At 41.9% G+C, this 6,000-nt stretch overlaps 1 protein-coding gene across 5 annotated transcripts in view; it reads left to right on the top strand.

The window, feature by feature from the left end:
* Positions 1–264: 264 nt before the first annotated feature.
* The window catches only part of AFF4 (AF4/FMR2 family member 4), a 75,417-nt gene continuing 69,681 nt past the window's right edge, over positions 265–6,000 (top strand). For 3 of the 5 annotated variants that reach the window (XM_032476723.1, XM_032476724.1, XM_006179605.3), the window contains exon 1: positions 291–642. The gene's annotated coding sequence lies outside the window, so the exon portion shown is untranslated. Of the gene's footprint in view, positions 643–6,000 lie in introns of all 5 variants that reach the window. The other 2 variants (XM_032476725.1, XM_006179604.3) reach the window with 2 other exon arrangements.

Below are 6,000 nucleotides of genomic sequence, written 5' to 3'. Positions count from 1 at the left end.
GTGTGCGTGCCGGGATGTGCAAGCCCGGTCCTGCCCCGCCGGCCCGGCCCGATGGGGCCGCCCGGACAGAGGGCTCAGGAACAGGCCACTTGGGCAGGAGCCCCGCCCGCCCGGGGTCGTTGGACCCGGCGGCCGCGCACGTCACCACCGCGGCGTCACCTCCCTGCCCTGCAGGCCCCCCAGTCCTCTGCTTTTCTGGAGGGGAGGGGTGCGGCGTTGCCACGTGACGCCTCGTCCCCGCCCGGCCCTGGTCACATGGGTGGCGCGGCCGCTGCGTCAGTCACAGTCCTGGCTGCGGGAGTCGAGCCGCCGTCGCCGCCGCTGCCAGCGGACGGGGCGGGGATCCCGGTGCCAGGTCCCCGTCAGCCCGCCCCTGCCGCCTCAGTCGGCCGTCCTGGGCTGGGCCCGACAGTCATGGAGCGGGGCGGGACCTCCGCCTGTGCTGTGTGAGGTGCGTCTCCGCCGCCGCCTGCGCTTTTCGAGACCTCCCGAATCCCCACCGCCGCCCGGAGCCCCGCGCCCTTGGCAGCCTGTCTCCGCCTCTCGGGCGGGCTCGAATGCGCGTCCGGTGAAGGTGCAGGCCCGGCGCCGCCGCTGCCGCGGCCGGGAGATGGTTCGGGCCTAGCGGAGCCGGGACTGGAGGTGAGAAGGACCGGCGACTGACTGAGGGCCGGGCCCGGCCGCGGGCGGGGATGGGGGAGGGGGAGAACAGGTCCGCCTCCGGGCTCGGGGAGACCCTTCCTGCTGGGGGCTGCTCAATCGGCTCCTCTCGTTTTCGCGTTCCACCCCTGACCCTCAAAAAAGATAATTAATTAAAAAGGCTAACCCAATCCTAACAAAAATTCCCACAAATCCATCTCTTCACCGTTTTTCCTTTCCCCTTTCGTTCCTTAATCCATTCCTTCCCTCAGAGATTCCGTCGACTGATTTGTTACTTTTTCACATCCTCCTCAATTTCAAGTTATTTCTAGTTAAAAGAATATAGGCCTAGATTCTGGCTATCATTACCCAACTAGTTCTCGCTTTCCTTCTCGCGATCCTGCGCACGTCCTCCCCCCACCCCCCGCAAAAGGGAAAAAATTTTCCGCCTTTGGCAAAGGGGCTTGACTGAAAATGGGAATGTGGGGGTGTAATACTTGAATACCCCCCCCCCCCGTAATTTCTGAATCGGTCTGTTAGCGAGTTACCCCGATAGCTTGTATTTGGATATTGATGTGTAGGCCTTTCCTCCAGCTGCCTGTGCCCGGGGTTAATCTCGTAATTGACGTCAGTGCTTTGTTCCTTCCACTTTGCTGTTCTTTCCACAATTTGAGGATGGATCATGGGGTATAGGAGTTTGAGGAGTATTCTTATTACCTTTTCTTTCACAAAGGATATCATTTATAGGAAGTTGAAGGTACGAATCTGAAATGCTTGTGTATGGAGTTCAAACTAAGACCAAGAGTTCGATTTAGGGTTCTCATAGTTGCAATTAAGAATTTTGCGATTTCTTTCCTGCTGGCCAGATGGGGATTTTAAACTAAGGCCAGTACCTTTTCCAGTTACCGGTTTTTTTTCCTGACAGAATCTAGGCTATAGTTGCTTGTGAATAGGGTGTTTGTAAATGTGACGCTTAAAACGAGTCTTGTTTTTAAAGGCTGAGATGTTAAAGGCTCAAAGCTTTGTTTCCACGTTGATTCTTCAAAGCTTTGTAAAGTGCTCCTTTTATGTAACTGTCTTTTAACTTACCCAAATCGAAATATTTATGAGAACTTTCTTAATTTGGCATTTAATAAAGAGCCTTTGTGGCCTGTGAATCTGCCTAGAATCATCTTTGGTCATATGTGCATAAAGAAGTGTTGGCAAGTGGCCACCTGGTTTTTAACAAAGCTGGCTTCTTTAAATTTCTCAGGTTTATTTTACTTGTGCATCATTGCGTTTTTCAGTCTCAAATATTAAAAAAAAAACTCAAGAAATTATTTTAAATTATCTTTTAGAGTTAACTTAGCTGGGAGCAATTTAAAAAAATTTTTAATATCAGCAGTTTTGTCAGTTTGTGGCAGCTTGCAGGCTTATGACTGGTTTTTGTTATCTCTACAGGAACAGTAGGCAGATTTTGCTTTAAATAAAATTCTGTGTCAAGTGGGGACAAGATAGAATGTTTGTGAATGACCCAACATTTACTATTTGGTTACAAAAAAATCTTAGTTGCGTTCATTAGAAAATCGTCTACAATTTTGGGGTGTAAAGGTGATTCTGCAGAGCTTTGGTGAAGTGTAATTAAGAACTCTGAAGTATAGGATATTTTCATTCAGATTCACTTGCTATGTGTCAAATGATATAGTTCCCTTCTCCGTGCTTTTGAGTTATTCTACTCTCTTTGTGACAGTTGATGCATTCTGCTTTGTATTGTAATTTTCTTATAGGCCTGCCATGTCTTTAGAGCAAGAACTTTATTTTTACCTCTCTGTATTCTCCCTAGTATTTTATGCAATTATTAGATTGAATTTGAATGTTATATCCAATCCAATACTTCACAAAAGAGTGATCCAAAAAAAGCTGTATGAGCAGGTAATCAGTGTTTGAAGGGGAAAAAGTAACTATTAACTACAGAAGATGACAAGGTGAAGCCTTCTAAAATTATGTATCTTACCTTTTTTAGGAGTTAAGGTAAATGTCATAGTTTTATGTGTACCTCAGAGGAACAAAGAAAATAAGTATTTCTTCTTTGGTGACCGTCTACTGGTTTCAAATGGAGTCCAAAATGTGTGAGGCCTTCTCTTTGTAGTATTTTTCATAAAATCAGAGATATTCTTAGATTTTGAAGGCACACCTGGACAATGACCCAGAAGTGCAATGTGTATTATAAAAATTGATGAATTAGATTTTATTTTTTATTTCAGCTCTCTTCTACAGATATCTTACTTAAACTTTCCTTTATAATGTAAAGGTTTCCCAGATTTTGAACCCCCAATCCTCATTATGTTTCCTTTTTTATTTCCTCTGATAAGTTGGGACAATTATGTTTGATTTCTGGGAGGGTGTTTGCCAGTCTCAGTTATTGTGAAATAAGGTGTAGTCAGTGACTAAAGACTGCTTAAAGCTTACCTGACTTGTTACCTTGCTCTTTTTCCCTTTGGTTTAGGAAAAGCACCCCTACTTGTGTTAACTCCTTGTGCCCACTCACCTTGGCTATTTAAAATGATACTCTAGTACGTGGTGGAAGAGGGCAGTAATAAACATTCTGGTTATTGAGTTTTGGCTGATCATCTGCATTCCTGTTTGTCTTGATGTTCATTTTCAGTGGCATCATATCCTGAGAATTTTAATGGTCCTCGCACATAGAAAACAGTAGAACTACTGAATTCACTTCCGAAATACTCCAAAAACATTTTAATTTTGGAACTACTTACTCTATTTTTGAAGGAAAAAATCTTATTTAAAATATACCTGCTTCATCAGTAGACTTTATTAAAAAATCTGTAACCTGGGGAGTGTTCTGAGGGAAGGAATTTCTTGTAACTTTCTCTTTTGAAGTGCCTGAAGTACTATGGTGGTGGCCTTTATGGATTTTAGGCAGGTAGACAAAGGTTATCAGTGGGTACTGTCTTAAACTAATTGTTTTGAACATCATTTCCTAGGCTAGATAAAAGAGCTTCACGCATTCTTTTCCCAAAGTTGCGTGGGGTGTAGAAATCAGGAATTGACATTAATAGATTGCCCTGGAAAGCCAGTATGGTTTGGCTACCTAGATATTGTCATGATCTATCCTGAGACTGGGCTCCCTCAGGCTGCTTTGGGCTTGAGTGGGTCTCCCGTGATTTTTTTCAATTTGGAACTACCTATTGGGTTATGACTTCACTTTGAGTTTTCCATTTCTTGTCATCATTAGGGTAGGGACAGTTTTATGGAGAGGTGAGTACAGGCCATTACTCTGCATTCCCACCTCTTCCCTATTGCTTTCATTTCTTCCATCTGGAATATCACTTTTCCTCTCTTGTTCTCTATTTGTTAACATTTAACTATCTTTTAAGACCCAATGCAATACCATTGCTTTCTTAAGTTTTACTTGATTCCCCACCCTACTCTAATTGTGACCTACCTCCTTTGAATCCCTGCATCAATTTGTATCTTTCTTAATTATTTAAGCAGCTAACTGTGGGACCATAGCATGCTGGGTAATGTGGAGCACAATGTATTAGAGAAGATTCACTAGTAAAATAAAGATTATGTTGTCCTATTTCATTGTGTATCTCTGAAAAATATGAATTAAAACAATAATCCAATGTAAGATTTTCCCCCCAAAATTAACACTAATTCCTTAATATCATCATATATCCAATCTATTAATTTCCCTGATTACAGTTTTTGTTTTGTTTTAACAGTTGTTTGAATTAGGATCCAAATAAGATTCTTATATTATATTGGATTAATGTGCGTCTCAACCCTCTTATTTTTTTCCTCCATGGGTTCCTGTCTTTTTGTTCTTTTTCCCAATTGGTTTGTTAAAGAAACCAGGTGTTTGTCCTGTGAGATTTCTGACAGTCTGAATTTTCCTGATTTCATCCTTGTGGTTTCATGTAATATGTTCTTCTGTCCCCTGTTTTTCCTGTAAATTAGTATTTATGTCTGAAAGCTTGATCCGATTCAGGCTTGAATTTTTTTTTAATGACAAGAATACTTCATAGGTAGGGTTGTGTACTTCCTGTGTATTCTTAAACCCTCAGCCTGGCTTCTTATCCCTACCATGCCACTGAAATTGCTCTTACCAAGGCCACCTGTGTCTTCCGTGTTGTCAAATTATATAATCATTGCTTATTCCTTTACCTCTTTCTTTACTTAATATTATTAGCTATTGTCTCCTTGATACTGTTTTTCTCCTTTTCTGCCTTTCTTACTATTTACTGCTTCTTTGCAGACTCTTTAATTCTCTGCTAATCCCTTTATATTAGTTCTGGTTTTTATCTTGGCCTTCTCTTTTCACTTTTCTGGATGATTTTATCCATTTTGATTGCTTTGCTATATTTTTAGGTGTTTTTTGGGCACCAGAACTCTCATCCAATTGAATACCCCTCTGTAGATTGTCTAATAGGTACTTTGTTTTTGTTAGGAGAGTGACACATACCTAACATAAGCAAAAAGAAGAATTTATTGGGAACATACTGGGTATCCCGTGAACTCTAAGAAAGGTAATCAAGCCATAGGAGGACAGTTAGAATTCAGGAACAGCTGCATCCAGGGGCTCCAGATGTGATCAGGAGTATCTCTTTATATCTTACAAGATGCTCTTTGTTAATTTTCTCTTGCTGCGGACCAACTTTAACACTTACTATTGAGTTTTAAACCTTACAGCTTCTGCCATCAGAGAAACTGATCTGATTCTCAATCCCAAATCTCAGAAAAGGGACATTAGGTTGTATGTCCACCTCTGGAGCACAACTTAGGTTAGGGGGCTACACTGTAGTAACACATTCCAGCTGCAACATCCCAAAGAGAAATGGAGTAAAGTGCACTCTTAAAACATAGTAGTCACTTTGTTTATCCCATGATTATTTAGTGCACACACCCAGTCTTACTGTTTTTAGGAATATATGTTAAATATTTTCTTTAACATAATCTGCCTATATATACCAGCAAGTTCATCTCTTCTATGGAGACAACCCAAATTCATATCTACTTACCACATCCAGCGGTCATTGTTCTCTGAGTCTGAATTGTAAAGGTGATACTCTTTGTTAATCAGGCCTAAGTTTGCGTTGTCACATGTCTGAAAATTGTGGGCTAAATGCTAAATTTAACCATCCCTAGCATAACTGATACACAATGGTGGAAAAAAAATAACTAAAACTCTTATGAGGGGTGGGGAGAGGAAGGTATCATTGCTCCAAAACTTACCCCATATCTTGCTGGACAGGTACAGTATTGTAAGGTGAATGATAGAACCAGCAAATTGCATGGGCCTTCATTTGTTGACTTAATTCCTTGAAAATGGAGTGACTTCTTTGGTCAACCAAATGACGA

Source organism: Camelus ferus, chromosome 3 (assembly GCF_009834535.1).
Source record: "Camelus ferus isolate YT-003-E chromosome 3, BCGSAC_Cfer_1.0, whole genome shotgun sequence".
Lineage (NCBI taxonomy): Eukaryota > Metazoa > Chordata > Mammalia > Artiodactyla > Camelidae > Camelus > Camelus ferus.
This window is presented reverse-complemented; position numbering and strand designations above follow the sequence as displayed.